Here is a 20,658-nt window from a genome sequence, read left to right on the forward strand (position 1 = left end):
ACAGAAGGATAGTGAGCATTGTCTGACGATTCCTTATAACAGTAATAAACAAATTGAGAGGCCAGAAATGAATATAGACAAGAACCCATGGAGACAAACAAGTATTTCAGAACAAAGTACACCTAAAAATTTGACAGTAAATCAAAGTTTAGTGGATAGAATAATAATGACGACAGAATCAGTTCCAGGATCACCAGAGAGATTAGCACAACAAAATACTGAGAAAGATAGTGTAGGGCCTACTTCAGAAGAATTAAGTGAATGGCTAAGGAGTTTACAGCAGAAAGATAAAGAAGCCCAATCTATAGATGTGGCCAAGCTGAAGATTGTTTTGGAAGAATTAATAGTAGGGACTATCCCCAAAGAGAAGTTAAAAGCCTATCAGGATGAAGAATTACTATTTTTATGTAAAAGTATAACCTGGAAAGAGTAAAAGCTTTACAAAAACCATACAGAGTAGATTTTTCTGAAAAGGATATTGAAAATCTAAACACCGCAGAAAGAACAACTCAGATTAAAGACATAATAATTTTGTTAAGGAAGTGGGGAGAATTTAGAAAAGTAGGTGGTTCCGAAAACGAGAAGATGTCTCAGACAAAACATTTGCAGTTTTCCCCGTAAGAGAAAAGGAAAAGGTAGTAACAGAATGTCCCATGAGAGAAATTCCAGGAGGAGGATATGTACATGTCCCTTGGACTAGACAAGATATTTTGTCATTTACCAATGATTTCCCTCGACTACGTGAAAAGCCAGTCGAGTGGTATAGGCAAGTGGATAGGTTCGTAAAGCTATCAAAAGTTTTATGGATTGATTTAAATAGTCTTTTTGACATAATAGTACCAGCAGATTTATGGACAGAATGCAAGTTAATGATTAGCTGGCCTACACAACAATACCCTAGAGACCCAAAAACGGGTGCCCCTGACCCCGAAGTTATGAAAAAATATGAACAGGCAATTGCCTTTCTGAAAAACAAGGTACCTCCCAAGGAGACTGATTGGGTATAAATTGACAGGACTCATCAGGAAGCTAAGGAATCGGTACACGCTTATTATGAGAGGTTAACCCTTGCCTTTAAGCAGTTTAGTGGTGATGAAAATTTGAGTGAAAAAGATTTAAGTCATTTTGTATACCGATTTGTATATGGACTGCATCCAGAAATAAGTGAAATGATTAAACAGCATACAGTGGACTGGCAAAATAAGAAGATAGATGAAGTATTGAGACATGCAAAATATTTTAGTGATGAAATTGAAGCCAAACAGCGTAAGTTAAAAGAAAAGGCTATGTGGGCTCAGGTAAAGGTCGGAGAGACAGGACGCTCAATTGATTGAACAGACTAATAGTGCAGGTATGAAACCAAAATGTAATGTTGGAAAAGGAAAGGGACAATTTAATATAGAAGAAGCCAAAAAGAAGGGACCATGTCATAATTGCGGAAGAATAGGGCACTGGAAATCCGAGTGTAAATTTCCCCCGAGTACTAATGGTGATAATGCATCATTGAATTTGCAGGTGCAGAAAGGGGTGGGTTGTCAACCACAGCGACAGCAGCAGGTTGTTGCCCAACAGAATCAGGCGCCAAAACCGCCTTTTCCACAGAGCGTAAATCCTCAGAAATACAGTAATGAGACAGGATTCTACAACGAAGAACAGGTAACTAAGCTGCCGCGCACTAGTGCTGTTTCGCAGTATTGGCTACAACACGATGAGAGTGAGTCAGAAGAAAGCTATTGGGGGAGGAAGAAGAGTGCGTACTTGGTGCAACTCTAGAAGTAGACCAGAGAGGTCCTTTTGTGGATGGAAAAGTAAATGCTGAAAATATTACTTTCCTAGTAGATACTGGTGCTACTCGATCCACAGTCAGGTCAGCTGACGTTAAAAACCTTCCTCTCTCGGATGAAACAATCCAAGTAGTTGGAGTATCCAACAGACAGATTAAAACGTATCTCACTGAACCAGTAAAAGTTGACATAGGGAAATTTTCTGAAATGCACCGCTTTGTCGTGTGTGATTCAAGCCCAGTAAATTTGTTAGGAAGAGATTTGTTGTGCAAAATTTTGCAACATATTTTGCACTCCCGATGGTATAGCATTTGAGACCCCTGATGAAGATGTACTGTATAAAGTTACTATGGCTAATATGGAAACCGAAATTACTGAAGCATTTGCTGTATTTAACCCCCAAAAGAACTGAAAAAGACAGTAAAAGCAGAAGTCTGGGATTTCACAGGAGAAGATGTGGGACTAATGAAAAATGTAGATCCTGTAAAAGTGACAGTAAAAGAAGGAATAAGTTACCCAAATATTCCTCAGTGCAAATTGACACCCGAAATAATTGAAGGAGTTACTCCTATAATAGAGAAAATGATTAAACAAGGTATTTTGAGAGAAATAATGAGTAGTCCATGTAATTCACCAATTATGGGACTGAAAAAGCCTAATGGAACATTTAGAACAGTGCATGATTTGAGAAAAATAAACAAGATTGTTGTGTTATGTTGTCCTATTGTACCAAATCCATCTGTGATTTTGTATCAGATTCCACATGATGCAGAATGGTACACAGAGATTGACCTGTGTCATGCTTTCTTTTCCATCCCATTGCATCATGACAGTCAGCAGATTTTTGCGTTCCGTTTTGGCGAACATATTTTGGCATGGTGCTGAATCCCACAGGCGTATACAGAGAACCCCTCAATATTTAGCCAGATATTGAAAAAGTCCTTAGAAGTTCTAGAGATGTCCGAGAGCTCAGTATTAGTGCAATACATTGACGACCTGCTTGTGGCATCAAAAACACAAGAAGCTTGTGTAGTGGATACCATAGCATTGCTAAATCATCTAGCAGATGGAGGACTTAAAGTATCCCCATCGAAATTGCAATTTTGCTAGAAAGAAGTACAATATTTAGGCCACAAAATTGAAAAGGGACTGAGGGAAATAACGACGGAGAGAATCAAGATAATAAAAGGAATGAGAGCCCCAATGACGCAAAGAGAAGTGAGAATGTTTCTTGGAATGGTTGGATATTGTCGTCAGTGGATAAGTAACTTTTCCCTGATTGCAAAACCTTTGGTACGCCTGACAAGAAGTGATGTAAAAGACCCCATTGACATATACTGCAGCGAAAGGAATGGATGTACACTCTCTGTATTAATACAGAAACATGGAAAACTGAGAAGACCAATTGCATATTTTTCAGCTATACTCGACACTGTAGCTGTAGCATTGCCAGGATGCTTGAAAGCGGTGGCTGCCACCTGTAAGAGTCTGGAACAGAGTGAAGGAATTGTGATGGGATATCCTGTGCGAGTGTTTGTACCTCATGATGTGGCAATCCTTTTAACAAGGAGCCGCACCCAGTTCATGACGCATAGTCAGCTGACTAAATATGAGAAAGTCATATTAGGTGCAACAAATGTAAGCCTTGTGAGATGTTTGAATGTGAATCCTTCAACGCTACTACCTTATGCAGAGAAAGTGGATGTCAGAGACGATGTGGATCATGACTGTTTGGATGTACTTGATTTCTGTACCAAACCACGTCCTGACATAAAAGATGTACCTTTGTCAGAAAGTGACTACGTGATAGAGGAAAACATTTCCATAATGAGATCATGAAGCTAATTTGTGAAGCATTGAATGTACAACAAAATCTCCATTGTGCCTATCGCCCAGAGGCTTCTGGTGTGGTGGAACAGGTAAATGGCACTATTAAAAACAGATTAGGAAAAATGTGTTTAGCCACAGGACTGAAACGGCCTGATGTCTTGCCTCTGGTACTCATGACTATTAGATCAATTCCAGATAGGAACACAGGTTTGAGTCCCCATGAGATTGGTATGGGGAGAGCATTGAGGCATGTATTCATACCAGTCAACAAGTTATTGCCTATCTCTGATGACTTGGTGTTGGATTACTGTAAGGGGCTGGCTGACGCCATACATTCTGTGTTTCATCAGGTTGGATCGGATGTCACCACCCTTGAAAAGAAGCCAGCTCATGATCTAAGCCCAGGTGATTGGGTGAGAATTAAACTGTATAGACAAAGGAACTGTTTGGTCCCACGTTGGGGAAAACCACGAAAAGTGATTCTAACTATGACCACAGCTGTGAAGTGTGCAGGAGTAAAGAACTGGATCCATGCTAGTCATACCTTGCGAATTCCAAACCCAGTGGATAACAAGGAAGGAGAGTACTTTGAAGAGTCAGAAACTAGTTCTGAATCTAATACTGAGGACATCAGAACAAGACAAAATCCTGAAAGGGGGGAGTCAGAACCAAATTTGACCATTGCCCCAGAGAACTTTCCCTTGAGAAGAAAGTTGCATATCTCAGACACCAGCTCAGACTCAGAAACTGAACAAGTACATACTGAACAAGAGAAAAGCAGTGAAGAGACAATTAGAGACATTTTCAATGAGGAAGTCCCTGATGGAAAATTGAGAGAAATTCCACCTGAAGTAACAGAAGTAGATGGCCAGGTGCCAGATACAGATAGTGAGGGAAAGATTTTTGCGGAAGACCCCAGAGGAGTTGTAGGAAATTCAAACATCCAGTTAGAGGAAGGGACAGTTAGTCAGCAGGAAGATTGTGTGGAAGAACCACGAGGAGGGACAGAAGTAGGGAAATTTTAAAAAGTGGTGGAAAGAAAAACAGTTGAAGGTAAAAGTCAAGTTGAAACAGAATCAGAAGACAGTGATGAAGAAGTACCAGAAGGTCGAGTTCTGAGGAAAAGAGCATGGAGAGCTGAGAAGAATGATAAAGGAAATACATTGAAAAGATCAGCAAAAGATGAAATTTGGCCAAACAAAATAAAGAGATTGAGATACCGATTGACGCGAGTGAATTCACCTAGAGCTGAACAAGTGAAAGAAGTATCTAGTCAAGAAAAATTGAAAGACAAGGGAAAAACGACAGCAGAGGAAAATGAGAGAACAAGAAAACCTAACCAGAAGTATAAGTCGCCGGAATGGTCATATGTGGCGCTGCCTGAAATAAAAGAAGAGGCCGATAGCCAAGAAAATCCAGAGGTAACTGTACCATAAGTGGTTGAGGAAAACGAAGAATCGGAAATCCTGAGAGTTATCTTGTCCGACATTGGAGAAGAAACGGATGTTCAGGAAGTTCTGTATCAGGATTGTGAAAGAAAAGTGAAAGACGATCAAATGCCAAACTGAAAAGACCAAAAGTGATACCAATGTAAAGACAATAAATAACTGGAAAGGACATAACTGATAGAACCAAGTAGGTGCTTAGAGCCTTGGGTTAGGCAAAACTAGTTGTGAAGTAGAAGAGGCTAAGTCAAAAGACACTGATCATTTTTCGAAATGGCAAACACAGAAAGTAGAAAAACTAAATGTGTATTTCTTAGAAGATGGTTCAAAATGTGTTGTTGTTGTACAGGATTACTAATGCTTCTGTGGAGTGCGTTAGCACTAATGGTTTCATTTAAGGTTACACTAGAAACAATAGAAGGACATAGTAAGAATAAAACTAATGTAGAAAAGATTCAGGAAGTATATCCGACTAAAATAGAATGACCTGCTACCAACAGACTCAGCATTTTTCAAAACAGTCTCTGTAAAACTAAAGAGCCCATTCTTCATTTTCTAAAATAAATATCACACATACGTCTTTCTATGACCCTTTCTATCATCCTTTTATCAAAATACACACGCAACCCTTGCATACTCCCGAGTTTTGAGGTTGGTTCGCTCGAGTATCAGATCTCTTTGAGCATTGCTGGCAAGACCTTAAGCATATCAGGGTGGACATATTTATTTTCCTCAGACAACCCAGAAACCAATCTTAACAGTTTATATAACTTGTTACGGTCTAACAACCTACATATTTGATGGATTGTTCTTGATGGGTATTAGTCGTAGAGACACTTGTGAGCCTCCTGCTGTTCGTCATTAATTTTATGTCCGTAATAAAGGTTGTAATAGTCACATTTGACACAGGTGTTCACAACAGTCTCAGCAAAACCTTCAACAGGTCATGTGGCATCGTAGGGGTCACCTGGAGTTTCCTTTTCAAAGTTTGCCCTATTATAGGTACACACACATTTCTTACGAGGCTCTTTGTTTTGACTTGTGAAATTTTCAGACAGTTTTGAACAGCATAAGCAGTAAAAATGTACATTGTAAACCTTTGAGGCTGCTCTTTTACCACAGATCTTTGTGCTTATGCTTTCTACAGTTCAAAAGAGAAAGAAAGACACACAATTAGTTAAAATTCAATATCACCATATATAGATAAATTGTCAGCAGCTATTTTTTACTAACCTCTGCATTTTCATAGGACTTGACAGTGGCTCTGAAATCTTGAAAGTCGCAAAGGTCCATTGAAGCATAACTGTCGGCAGAGATTGCTCATGGTGCTGCACGACTACAGTGTCCGGAACCGTTTCCTCCAGAAACCATATATCTTCATAGACCAGTGAGTTAGGATGAGCTATGGATACTTCACCATCTTCCATGTCGATGAAATTGTTTCCAACATTTACGTCGTTACTTGAAGCTTTTTTGCCGCTAGTGGCACCCTTAATAGGGGATATCAGTTGAGGCATATCCTTGAGGCTAAGCGCTTCCATCTGACGGTGGAGGACCCCCATCTTTAGGGTTATTCTGCTGCGCATTCTCATCCATGACCTCCGATGTCAGGCTACGGTAATATCTAAAATAGAGTTCAATCCATCATCAGAGGCAGCCTTTTTTGCTGAGATGGTTGTATCTCTTCATAATGACAGAGCAATCACCTTCTGCTGGATGGCCCTTGGTTGTTGCATAGGCCGCTTAGGAGCTCCTTATATGTATTCCAAACACCCCAAAAGAGACGGACACCTCTACATCACAGCGTGGCCACCTGATCTCCAAGGGTTCTGGTTTACTGAGGGCTGCCACATAGCCTCGCCCTACTGTATTGGAAGTCCCGGTCAGTGATGACATCACTTACGGGCTGAGACAAATGTCACTTTTTGAATGACAAGCAAAGTTATTGAGTTATTCTACAGGCATTCCTAAGTATTCCTTGATGGTTAGGACAAAATACTGAACTGCTGTGCAAGGTGTATTGTAAGGTGACTCCCATGACAACCCAGGTGGAACTACAGTAAATAAAACTAAATCAAAACACGATCTCTTAGAGGGCATGTCCCTGGCTGTGTGTGCTTGAGAAAGAGTTTCTATTGGCAACTTTGCCGCTTTCTCCCAGTTAATGTTTAGCTGTTTTTAGCACAACTGCTATACAGTTAAACTATCAGTTGAGTTGTGTTTAACTTGTACATGGTATTCTTTGTAAAAATACTATTAGTCAGTTTTTTTAAATCCATGCTCAAAAGCTAATGACTGGCCTAAAGCCATTAAAATTAAAATTGATATTCTCAGTTGACTTTTCATGCAAGCCAGTCAATAAAATGTTCATTTATAATTTCCATTAGACAAACATAAACACGTTTTTTCAAACATTTAGAAATAGTAAACAACAAAAGCAAAAGAAACACCTATCAACATTTCATTACCAAGGGGGAAAAGGGCAAATTAATGCACATATTTAGGTACAAGGTCATTTATAGTAAGTAACCATTTATGTGCAATGTATTGCCTAAAATCCATCAAATGTACATAAATAATCTTGTTCCTACCACGAGTTGACAATAAGATTTGCAATACAAACCTACCCTTGAAAATATCCGTTATCCTACAATAGTTTAATGACTCCTTCCTCAATCTAAACTTGCACTTTTCTTTGAAAATTTAAGAAAGTATTCAATTGAGCCAATCAACTTATTCGCTCTCTAGCCTTCCTCAGATAAATAAGTTTTGTTCCTTTCCACTTGGAGTGTGAGAAGTTCTATAATTTTTTCCTTGCAATGTATGTGTAATTCTCATTAATAACGAGTGAAAACATTTGAATTTTCGCTCTTTTTACTCAGGGGTGAATCTGCTTTAAAGTTGTGACTTTTGCCAATAATTTGAATGGATGTGTAATTTATATTGAGATACTCCCTAGGAAATGCTAAGCAGGACACACACTTGTGTGCAAAATGCCCTTGAGATACCGATGTAAAAGTGTTCCAGAGTAAAAGAGCAGTATTCACTTCCATGCAAAATGCTCACGAGATATCAGTGCCAACTAACACTTAAGCGAAAAAACCATGTGAGAGCATCGGTGAAGGAAAATCAGGAGATTTCTGAAGCTATATATTACATAGAATGGAATGACTTTTAAACTTCACAAAATAAATATGTTTGCATTGCAACATGCAATCTGTTAAATAATGTGCCAGTTACCTGTAAGATAATTTGTGTTTTGTTTTGTGCCCACATAAAATACTCCTTACATTGGACATTCTTCATGATCAGTGGCCAACTCAAGCCTTTTCATTTTCAAATCTGAGGTCTGCAGATTCATTGAAATGCACATTGATTAACTGCCAGGGTCACAAACTTTTCGACATGTGTTATAAACACAGTTCACTGTGTCTATATACCTTTCAATCAGCGTCTTATTCATTTTAGGAAATGTCGTATTCACATCAGTGTGGTTCATAGCCATTCATTTCATTCACTGTTGTGTTGCGCCCGTGACACAACGGGCGTACAGCGTGGGGGTCATGTGACCCTGAATAAATAAAAGCCGGTCGTAAGCGTACGTACACCAGTTGGGCTACGACGTTGCAACCAAGTAAATGAGCCCGTGAGTCCTGTCTCTTTATTAGCCCCCACCAGGTAACACTCCCTGTAATCGCGTGCCAGGTACTACCCCTGGCGACACAACAACTGGCGACGAGGGTGGGCGTGCCCTCGCTAGTCGACGAACGCTGGTGTGGCGGCCGCGAGCACTGCCATCGGCTCGTGGCGCTCGTGCCCCGGCGCGCTATCCGCGGTGTGTCGACGGCGCTGTGCCATCGGAGGCGCCGGTACTACGCCGTGTGAAGCAGAGGACGTGCTCGCAGCAGCACGGACCCCGGAGGTGAGACGCGGTAGCCCGACCCCCCCTGCTCGTGGGAGGCCACGTGTGAGGCTCGGGCCTGCCGGCCATGTGCTGCGGACTTTGCTTCGTGCCTGCAGTGGGGAGAAACAGGCCACCACGCAAGGCTGGAGGGGGAGTGCAAGGGCAAGAAGAGAGCAAACGGCTGAGGCTGAGAGCAAGGCCCAGGAGGAGCCAGCAGGAGAGACAGGGGCTCCCACAGCAACCACAGGCCCCAGACCCTGAAAGGAGGGAGACCCAGCCAGCAGTGGCTGAACAAGGCACAGTGAGCTCCAGCAAGGGGTGTGTAGACAACAAGCACTGACAAAACCAAAAAAAAAAAAGAAACACAAGTTCACTCACACGCCTGAGGGAAAACCGACGGGGTCTTCAGTCAAAGCGGCAAACATGGCCACGATACCCCCATAGAGCCGTTCATTGTGGAAGGGTCACACTCATCGCTGGCACCCAAGTGGAAGGACTGGGTGGATCGCCTACTCATATTCTTCGAGGCCACCAAGGTCCATAAGGACCAGAAAAGAGCGATGCTGCTACATTTGGTGGGCAAAGACATCCACAACATCGTGAAGACCATAGTAGAAGCCACGCCCAAAAGCCACCACACACTGATAAACGCCCTCAACGGGCACTTTGAACCCATGGCCAATCAAGTCTATGAAAGGTTCATATTCCGGCAAGCGTGCCAGCTCACGGAGGAATCGCTAGACACGTATCATGCCCGGCTGAAGAACTTGGCATCCACCTGTGGATTCCCCGACGTAACGGAATAAATCAGGGATCAGATAATTCAAGGGTGTGCCTCCACCAAGCTCCGGGAACGGATACTCGAAGAATCCGGCAAGTCCCTCACGGATATACTAACGCTGGGGCGGACCAAAGAACTGTCGAAAGCGCGAGCGGCGCACATGGAAGCAGCATTGCAAGCACCTGTGAAGGCCGAGGCCGTAAATGCGGTGACGACGAAACCCCCGACAAGGTGGGTCAAGAAAGGGCCGGGGACCTCCACATCAAGACAACCCAAAACCTGCGGATACTGCGGAGGCTTGCCTCATCCAGCGACAGAATGCCCCGCCAAAAGCAAGTGATGCTCTGGGTGCGGGTGGTTTAATCACTTCGAAAAAGTGTGCCGGTCCAAGAGATACCGCAAACCACGCCAAGTGGTAAACGTGCTGCCTGAGGAAGAAAGAGGGCACAGCGACATGGACGACGATGAAGAGTAGGAAAGGGTAGTGTACAAGGTGCACATAATCGGCACCACGACCCAGAAGGCGCGGCGGTTGCCCCAGTGCAGCATCCGAGTAGGGTCACAAGATGTCACAGCAGTGGTCGACACCGGCGCGACCATCAACATCATGGCATCAGTCCTACATCGCACCATGGATCCTAGGCCAGTGCTATACCCCTCGACCATCACCGTGTTCGCGTATGGGCAAGATGCACCTTTTAAGATACGAGGACGGTTCCGAACATCCATCTCGCACGGCAACCACTCGATCACCACGATTGTCTACGTCACCGAAGATGGGCAAGGAATGCTCCTGGGGTGCAAGGCTGTTGAAGACCTGGGAATCATGACATTCGCATTTGGAGTCCATCAGGAGTCCGTACAACATCTGCTGACTGAGTTTGCCGAAGTATCCCAAGGGATCGGACGGTTCAACGGGAAGGAGATACACCTCCACATTGACCCCACCGTCCAACCAGTGGCACTGCGGCATCGGCGGATAGCGTTCCACCTGCGCCCCCTGGTAGAGGAAGAGCTTAAGAAATTGGAGGCTGCTGGCATCATCGAGAAGGTGACGGGCCCCACACTGTGGGTGTCCCCGATTGTTGTCGCCCGAAAGCCCAAGCAACCAGGCGCGGTGAGGATTTGTGTTGACATGAGGCTCCCCAATGTCACGATCAAGAGAGAGCGCCATATCACCCCCACAATAGACGACCTCATCGGGGAAATGGCCGGGGCCTGCTGGTTTTCCAAATTGGACCTGAGATCCGGATACCATCAGTTAGTACTAGATGAGGCGTCTCGGAACATCACAACGTTTTCGACACACGTGGGGCTCCGCCGATACACCAGGTTGAGCTTTGGAGTGTCCAGTGCCGCGGAAGTGTTCCAAAACATCATACAGGAACTCATTGCAGACATTCCGGGCGTCATCAACGTCAGTGATGACATCATGGTACACACCAAAACCATTCCTGAACACAATGCGTGCCTCACGCAGGTATTCCGACGACTGCGGGAAGCCGGCCTCACCCTACACAGGGAGAAGTGTGAGTTACTGAGAAAGAAACTACAGTTCTTCGGGTACACCTTCTCGAGGGTGGGAGTCAACCCAGACCCGGAGAAGGTCAGAGACATAAAGGATGCCGTCGCCCCCACCAATGTCACCGAAGTCCGCAGCTTCCTCGGTATGGTGAACTACTGCGAGAGGTTCATCCGGGATCTCGCCAACCTAACCCTACCGCTCCGAGAGCTCACCAAGGAATCGACTCCCTGGAAATGGGGGCCTGACCAAGCCAAGGCGTTCGACGCAATCAAAGAGGCCCTGTCCGAGGCCACCACCCTTGCCTTCTTCGACCCCATAAAACTGACGCTGGTGGATGCGGGCCCCATGGGACATGGGGTCGTACTGCTGCAGAGACAGAGCCAGGAGGATGACTGGACCCCTGTGGCCTTTGCGAGCCGATCACTCACCGAGACAGAGCAACAATACTCCCAGATTGAGAAAGAAGCTATAGCAATCCACTGGGGGTGCCGCCATTTCCATTTATACATCTACGGGAAGCCATTTGTGGTAGCCATGGACCACAAGCCCCTTGTGGCCCTCTTCTCAGGGACTTCCACGAAACCTCCACCGAGAATCGAGAAGTGGATGCTGCAGCTCCAAAATTACAACTGCAAAGTGGAGTACCAGCCAGGCTCGCGAAATCCCGCTGACTACTTATCCCGACATCCCCGTGCTGCCACAGCCCGAGAGATGGAAGACGCGGCCGACACAGAAGAATACGTATGTCTGCAGCGAGGAAGAACCGCTCTCCAGAGTGGCAACTGGCACAAGGCCAAGGAGGAATGGAGTGGCCTAACAGCCCAAGCGCAACGGATAATGGACAGCCTACACAATGTCAGAGAAGAATTGACCGAAGATGACATGGGGTGCCTCCTAAGAGGACATCGGCTCGTAATCCCGACGTCCCTAACCGAGCAGGTGGTTCACCTGGCCCACGTCAGACATCAGGGCATCGTCAAAACAAAGTCCAGACTTCGAACTAAGGTGTGGTTCCCGCTGATGGACGAGCTAGTGGAAGACACTTTCCGATCATGTGCGGCCTGCCAAGTGACAGGGGAAGCGCCTCGACCGGCCCCGATTTTGGTCGAGCCTCGGCCGTCAGCACCGTGGTCCAGAGTTAGCCTGGATTTTGGCAGTCTTCCTGATGGACGCTACACGTTTGTGGCTATTGATGACCACTCCAAGTACCCCGAAGTTGTGATCATACCGGCACCCAGTGCCGCCAAGGTAATTCCTAAGCTTGAGAAGATAATGGCCACACATGGCCTGATACATGAGTTAAGGACAGTCAACGGGCCACCCTTCCAAGGGCAGGAGTTCGCCTCGTACTTGCAGTCTTTGAACATTCACCACCGAAGAATCATACCTCGGTGGCCCCAAGCAAATGGTGAGGCCGAGAGGTTCATGCGGACCTTGAACAAGGTAATCCGGATTGCGCATGACAAGGGACAGTCGGTAGAGTGGGCCATCTTCATATTTCTGAGGAGCTACCACCAAACTCCCCACACCACCACGGTAGTAGCCCCGGCTCACCTTCTCATGGGGCGGGTAGTCGCTGACTCCATTACCCATCACCCCCAGTGGCAGCCGGAGGCCCCGGATGACCTACGGATCGATGCCCGGAGGCACAGGACACATGCCCAGGTCAGTCACTGACGGAGGGCCCAAGCACCTCAGCTACGGAGAAAAAATGAAGTACTCCTCAAGAACCGCATCACAAGCGGAAAGTTTAGATTGACATATGAGAAAAACCCGTGGACGGTGGTCCACGTCAAGGGAACCCGGATCATGGCCAGGCGAGGAAGAGAAACTATCGCTCGGAATGTGTCAGATTTCAAGAAATACCGGCCAGGAGAGTCGAGAACTTCCCTGCCCCAGCCAGAATCCAATTACCTGGACACCCCAGTGGCAGAGGCCAGACCCAGTGGGGTTGCTGGGGGGACGGCTACGGAAGACATCGTAGGGTCGATGAGTCCGGCGGTGAGCCCGGGGCCAGCGTCATCAGGTGTGGCTGCCGATGGCCTGGATCGTAGTCCGGATATCCAGCCCGGGGTGGAGGCCTCGGGGCCCCTGGACTGTGACTCTCAGAGCCGGGGACTGTCCCAGCATCACCTCCGGAGTAATCCTGCACTATCCTGCCGGCTGAAGGACTACCGTATGTAAGATCATTTTATATTATAATTTACTATGGGTAGCTGGACAAGCTGGGTATGCGATAGGATGTGGGTTGGTTCGGACTGCCCTCTGTTTATTTATGTTTTTCATGTTTGTTGGGGAGGAATGTTGTGTTGCGCCTGTGATGCAACGGGCGTACAGCATGGGGGTCATGTGACCCTGAATAAATAAAAGCCGGTTGTAAGCGTACGTACGCCAGTTGGGCTACGACGTTGCAACCAAGTAAATGAGCCCGTGAGTCCTGTCTCTTTATTAGCCCCCACCAGGTAACAGTCCCTGTAATCGGGTGCCAGGTACTACCCCTGGCGACACAACAATTCACCATGGTACTGATTTCAAAGAGTGTGCTTTTCACCTCACTGTGATTCTTATCCATTCATTTTACTCTCATTCTAATTTACTACAAGGATATTCTGTTCACCTCAGTGCAATCTATATTCATTAATTTTATTCACATCCATATTCGTTTCCAAGATTTTGATGTTCACCTTACTGTTAATTATAGCTTACCAGGAATGTCATTGTTCAGCCACTCTGTAAGGTTCATGTTTATGATTCTTAGGGGCCAATTCCAAGTTTACTTGCAGTTGCTTTGTGGATTTACCAAGAGAATCAGTACTTCCGGGTACGATCATCCTGTTAATTTTCCCTTAGAATTCAAACCAGACAGGTCAGCTGCATTCTGCAGCCTGAATTCCCAGGTGAAACTTGCAGGGCCTGTTAATCAAAGGGCCTTGTAACTCGGAAAGGGTCCGTAATGCAAGGTTAGCAGGAAATCCACAGACCTAGTAACATTTCACCTTGGGTCTCTGGCTGCTGAATGCACCTCACATCTTTGAGTAAAGTTCTGGAGGAGAAATGAGACATCATCAGGGAAACCAGACCCAGAATGACTGTCTTTCTTCACAGTTACTCATGCCACAGGGGAACCACCCGGATCCACACGCAATTCCTGTTAACTCTGCAAACAGAAGTTACTGGTAACGCTAGTAAAGGCAACTCCTGGGCGCAGACTTATTGTGGCCAAATAAGTCCTGCTGAGGCTTTAGGAGGACACTTCAGGAGAATACCACCCCTCAAAAAATCTTCAATTAAATTTTCCTCTCATGTATTTCGAAACAGAGGTTTGTGAAAGACGCACCAGTTCCTTTAAGGAACACAGCTGCTATCAAAAAAGTTTCCTATTTGGGAATGTAAACACAGGCATGATGATCTGCTGTTCTTTGCAGGCACCAGCTTGAAGCCAATCACAGGTGTTTGCGAATAGTGACCTGACTAATTATTATTGTTTAGAGGGGCCGTACTGTGACCCTATGTGACCAGAAATCTTGGTATGCCACCTATTAGTATATCAGTCACATTGCAAAATTAAAAACCGCTCGCAAAATGTCGATGTGCAATTCGCTACCACTTTTTGCGACAAGTCTTTTAGAACATCTGGACCAAAGTGCTTAGAGGTTGGACTAAAACATTTCCTATGCATATTTCCTAGCATTGTTGGTAGTACTGTCATTGACTTTCATATTCTGAGGGGGGTTAGCCATAGATCAGTTGAAGTGCAACACAGAAATGTTCGCTATGAAAATTGACCGTACAATGTCTTTAGGCGATGGGAGTAAAGCCTTCATGGCCATTGGTGTATATATTTTTACAGGTGCGCATCAAAGTAGCCGGGGCCGGCATCGTTTTTTTTAATGAATATACAAATTATTTAGTAAAGACATTATTGAGCAGAAGTGTCTTCCTCAACACTATTGGAAACAAGCCTGTTCCTTTATATTAGATACCTTCAATAGCTCTAAAGGAAGGGCCAGAAACTAGGAAGCAGTAGCCATCTTCTGACCTGGTGTCTCCTTTGTAATCCAGCTCTTCTTAGCCATATCTGATAACTGCCAGCTACTGGCAGGGGCACAAGTCCTCCTTTGTTCTCTGTGTGGTTCAGGGCCTGGCTCTTGGCCTTCCAAGATGTCATTCCACACAAACCTTCATGGGATGTTCTGTGAGATAACAGATATCTAACAGATATTTAAGTCAGTCTCTCCAGCTATGCTATTCTCTACAGATAATCCACTTCATATCTTAACCAGAGGCAGAGGTTTAACATATGGCGCCATCTGTACTTGATCCATCTGCCATTTAGCAGAGCTGTGACATAGGAGTTCAGTGAGGGGGCATTGATAAGCAACAGTACAGAAGACTTTATTGTTGATTCTGTGGCAGGAGGCTTCTCCCGATGCATTGCATGTCCAGACTAAGGGTGGGCGGTGAACTCAGCTGCGCCAACAGAGTTTGCAGAGTTTTGCCAACTCTGCAGTCCGCTGGGAGCACGGGGTTCAGGAAAAAACTCTGATTTTGCCGGGTGGCAGAGTTTACCCCCGCCGCTCACTCTAAACAAGGACGCAAAAGCTGCTGAGAGCAGGACGCATCTTTAGAAGAGTTGGTTTTGAGAGTGCAGCTGAGCTTCAGGAGAGAGGATGGGGTGTATTAGGTGCACTGCAGTGCTACACCACTGCGGGGAAACGAGACTGCCAGCCTCTGCTGCTGTGTCACCAGGTACCATGGTTTGCTGCATCACCGCCCTGCATGTTGCAGGTCCCCTTAGACTTCCTCCCCAGTCCGGTTGCATCGATGGGTTGACATGACCTTGGTTTCAATCAATGGGAATTATCCCATAACTGCTTGCTTGAGAAGTCAAATTTAGTGGTAATCAGGGTTCAGTGGGCCTCTCTGTACTCTGGGCCCTGGCACTACTACACAATCTGAACCACCGATACCTGCGCCAGTGCTTGAGTCAGTACCGCTCTGTGACCTCCCAATGAGCAAACATCACACCCAGGCACCCAATTTACTTTTTAGGTGAAAATCTAGCATACATTCTGTTCAGACGCCAGGTCCCCCAATGACCCGCTTTCCAATGGCTGCAATAATGTCTGCAGGCTGGCTGCCTCACGCCTGGTTATCAGTAAGCTCTGCAGCGTTATGGAGTCATCTGTCAAGACGCTGGCCACAGCCAGTTTTACTTCCAGAGAGAAAGCAGTGGGATGGGACGCTGTGACTGGGTGGGTGAGGGGTGAGAGTTTCAAAGGTGCCACAACTGAAGCTGCTTCGCCGGCATTTTGTGCCACATGCCTGGTTTTGTAGTAAGAAACAGTTCCTCGGTGGTATTGCGTCTACAGCAGGGGTCTCCAACCTTGTCTGTAGTGAGAGCTACTTCTGCTCAAGGAAGTCTTCTCAAGCTACTAGCAAATTTAATACCTGTAAAATAGTGACTACACTGTGACCACCCAAAGCAAGATTTTCAGTAGTTACCACCCAAGTATACCAAGTGCGGTTACCAGCAGAAATGCTGGGAAAAAGTTATTCAATATGAAATGCCTCCCCTTGACTTATGAGGTAACATTCAAATCCTGACATGCCCTGTGGCACAAAGGACATAAGCACAGAAGTACGTCTCCCCAGCTCAGCTTGAATTATCATTCACCAGCTTCTGAAAATGCACATTTTTCTACCTAATACTTCTTTGCACTGTGGGCAAACAAACTCAATTTTCCAGAAGAAGCCCCATTTTTTAAAACTAAAACTGCCTTCAAAATATCAGTTTTCAGTTCTTGAGAAATGTACAGTCTCAAAACATCAGCTTGTCATTATCATCATGTACTCCCATGTACAAATGCCTCATATGGACAGACTTAGATAGAATTAGCATTGTATTATGATATCAGGTACAGGCCCACTGGGGGCGAGTGTCAACGTTTCGACCCTGGTGCAATGAAGGTAATTTATATCCTCTGCAGGCGGGTCTTCCTCAGGGGCTGTATCCTGACTGTACCTAACCCTAGGTTGCCTCCCCTTCCCCCGTCCTGAGGAAGACCCGCCTGCAGAGGATATAAATTACCCTCATTGCACCAGGGTTGAAACGTCGACACTCTCCCCCAGTGGGCCTGTACCTGATATAATCCCAGCCCTACCTTTTCACAGATGAATGTTCTCTTTGCGTCATCAGAAAATCATGAAATTAATATTTGTAAATCCATAAGGGACAGGCCTATCTGTAAAACTGATGCCACTATTAACCACGAACAGTTTTACTAAGGATACCAGAATGTGTAATTGATTGGTTATTGAATTTGCCTTTTGGATTCCCCTCCTTTATATCTGTCCTACCTCACAAGCACTTTCCTTTTTCACACTCCCCTTGGAACAACCTCTTTCTCTAATTGGAGCATTGGATATGGTGATCTGTTATAAAAGTAACTAAATAATAAACAGTCAATATTGGAGCGATATTTTGTGCCTTTGTGACTTTTGAGGATATACTTGTTTGCATTGTAAAGAAAATGTTGGCACATTAATGATACTATGCTAATTCTATATGTACCGGATGCCCTTTGACTAATGAATGTTTTTCATAACTGAATTGTAGCTTTAAAGAAGTCTAGGACCCTTGTTTCGTATACCAATCGTTACCCAGGTCCGTGGACAATTGTGGCTTACCCCATTATATCATAATGGAGGCTCACCATAGCACCACGGAAGCCTGGATTATGCCAGTAATGCCCACCATTAAACTAGGGCCACAGTTGTGCCAAGGCTGGAAACCAGAAGGATCAGGGATAAGACCACATATCAGTCATGACCATTAATATGCCAGGAATAGGTACATATAGGCCAGTCATGCTCAGAGTAGGTCTATGATGGCTGCCAGCATACCACAACTAGACCAAAAATACTAAAATAGTCAAGGATGACCATAATTATGCCATTGGCACTATTATGTCAAGAATGGACACACTTATGCCAAATATAACACCCTTATGATGGCGGTTCTTGGCACCAGGCATAGTTTCAGGAAGCAATAGTGTTTATTATGGACACACACATAAATGTTGAAGAATCTCTTAATTTTCTCTGGTCTGGATCATACCCTGTTCTCCTCAGGTCTTGAGCTGATCATGCATCTAACTGACACATTTTCACTCTGACTCCTGCAGTCCCGCACTTTGGTGGGTCAGCACTGATTACAGCTCAGGCTACTGCTGCCATACTTTTTTGATGGTGCACTGTTCACACACATGTTGTGACTGATAAAGGAGGGACTGTAACATGGTCAAACTCCTTGTGGCTTAATTATATTGAGATTGGATACAGACTGTCACGTAGCAGGTCCTATAAGCTGGCACGGTGTGTGTTTGAGTGTTAGTATGCGTTACTGTGAAAAGTTTGGCTGTCTGTCACTCTTAGTGTCTTGAGGTGATCAGTGCAGCCTTCTTTAATAGGCACCTACTCTGAAATTGATACTGGGCTTGACTTCACCTCGGAGAGCTACTTTGAAGGTACTGGCGAGCTACCAGTAGCTCCCGAGCTACTCGTTAGAGACCCCTGGTCTACAGAGTTGAAAGGCATGCATTTTGTGTTTGAGCATCTATCTATCTTCACTGCTCACAGGCGTGTGCACTCTGAAATCACAGGAGCGACAGAGACTAACTTGGAATAGGTCTGTCCCCAAGACAGATCAGGATTGCTCTCAGTTTGACAGGAATTTATACCCCCTCCCCACAGTTAAGGGTTTGTGCACAGTTAAGTGGTCTAATTCGTTCATACACAAACTGCATCTCACAGAGTAAATGACACCACCCGACCCCAGCCTCCCCAAGCCTCGATTGTCTCAAGTGCTGCACTTGGTGTTTTAACATCCGGCATCAATGCCAAGGTGACGACCTGCGAGTTCACACGGGACATCCTGTGTACACCTGTTTACGAGGACATGCTGGGTTTGTGCCGCAAGGCAAATTTATTAATATTTATAAGTATAATCAATGAGTGCAACGAGGTCAGTGTAAACTTCCAGAAGGTTCTGAAGGCCGCTGGCAGCGCGCTACTTCTCAGTAGAGGATGCCCACTCAGCCACTGTTCTACTAACATTTCCAGGATCTTTATGACAAAGCTGGGAAAAAAAATAAGGAAACTCTTCAAAAACTGGCATTTAAATATTAGTGTCTTAGGGCACTTCATTGGTTTAGTGTGCCGTGGTGGTGAGCGTTGAGGGCCACAAGAGACAGTGGACATAGCCCCCTGCAGGTGCCTCGGCAGCTCTCTCCAAACCGAAAATGTACCAGCCCCTGTCCCAACAGACATCATACCTGACTGCTCTCATTTCTTTCCGCACATGTCACAACAATGTGGTGGGTGAATGATGTGTATTGTGCGCAATGTGCCCTAGTAGGTGAGCAAGTGTGTGCGGCTGCTGCTCCTGCTGCTTGCACCATATCTAGCACTGCACCCCAGGCATCAGTGGGGAGCCCCGCAGGGAGGAGCGGAGGTGGGTCCCTTGGGCCGAGAGCCCGATGTAGCACTGAACCACCTACATCCATCTTCTTGGCCAGTGAGGCACCCCTTTCAGGAGAGGCGGCAACACTGGGAGATGAGTGCAGAAAGCGGCGTTGAACGTAGGTGGAGCGAAACTCCACGAAATTCCACTGAGTTTTTAGGCAACTCCACGGAATTCCGTATAGTTCAACTTCACAAACTCCGCCCACCCCTGGTCCCGACCAAAAAAAAAAAGCTGAATCTTTAGCAAGAGATTGTCCTTGAACTTGACTATCCCTTGATCGAATGTTCTTTTGTTTCAGACACTGATTCTCTTTTTCATCCAGAACCCGACATACCAATGAATTTTCCTCCAACATTATTACAGTGGTATATGACAAATCTTAACAAATAGAATCACAATGAGAAATGAATAAAATGTGGAACACAAGCATGAAAAATACATACATACTGTTAGACCTTACAGGGTAGTCCTCCCTCAAACCTTGTGCTTGCTTGGCTGATATTTTACTGATTCCTTTTTGTTGGCTTTAGGACTTTGAGCACTTTACCACTACTAACCAGGGCTAAAGAGAATGTGCTCCATTTCCTAATCATGGTTTGACTGAAGTAGCCACAATTGTCACATTTAATTTAATTATAAGTCCCTAGTAAGGTGCACTACATGTGCCCAGGGCCTGTATATTAAAAGTTACTAGAGGGACTGTAGCACTGCTTGTATCACCCACTCAAGTAGCCCATAAACATGTCTGAGGCCTGCCATTGCAGAGCCTGTGTGTGCAGTTTGCACTGCCATCTCAACTTGGTATTTAAAAGCCCTTGCTAAGCCTGCAACTCCCCATTTATTACATATAAGTCATTATTTC

General features: G+C 45.3%; 1 pseudogene; it reads right to left on the minus strand.

The window, feature by feature from the left end:
- Window positions 1-5,571: 5,571 nt before the first annotated feature.
- On the minus strand, window positions 5,572-6,621 carry LOC146868522 (uncharacterized; annotated as a pseudogene).
- Window positions 6,622-20,658: the final 14,037 nt, after the last annotated feature.

Source organism: Triturus cristatus, chromosome 1_2 (assembly GCF_964204655.1).
Source record: "Triturus cristatus chromosome 1_2, aTriCri1.1, whole genome shotgun sequence".
Lineage (NCBI taxonomy): Eukaryota > Metazoa > Chordata > Amphibia > Caudata > Salamandridae > Triturus > Triturus cristatus.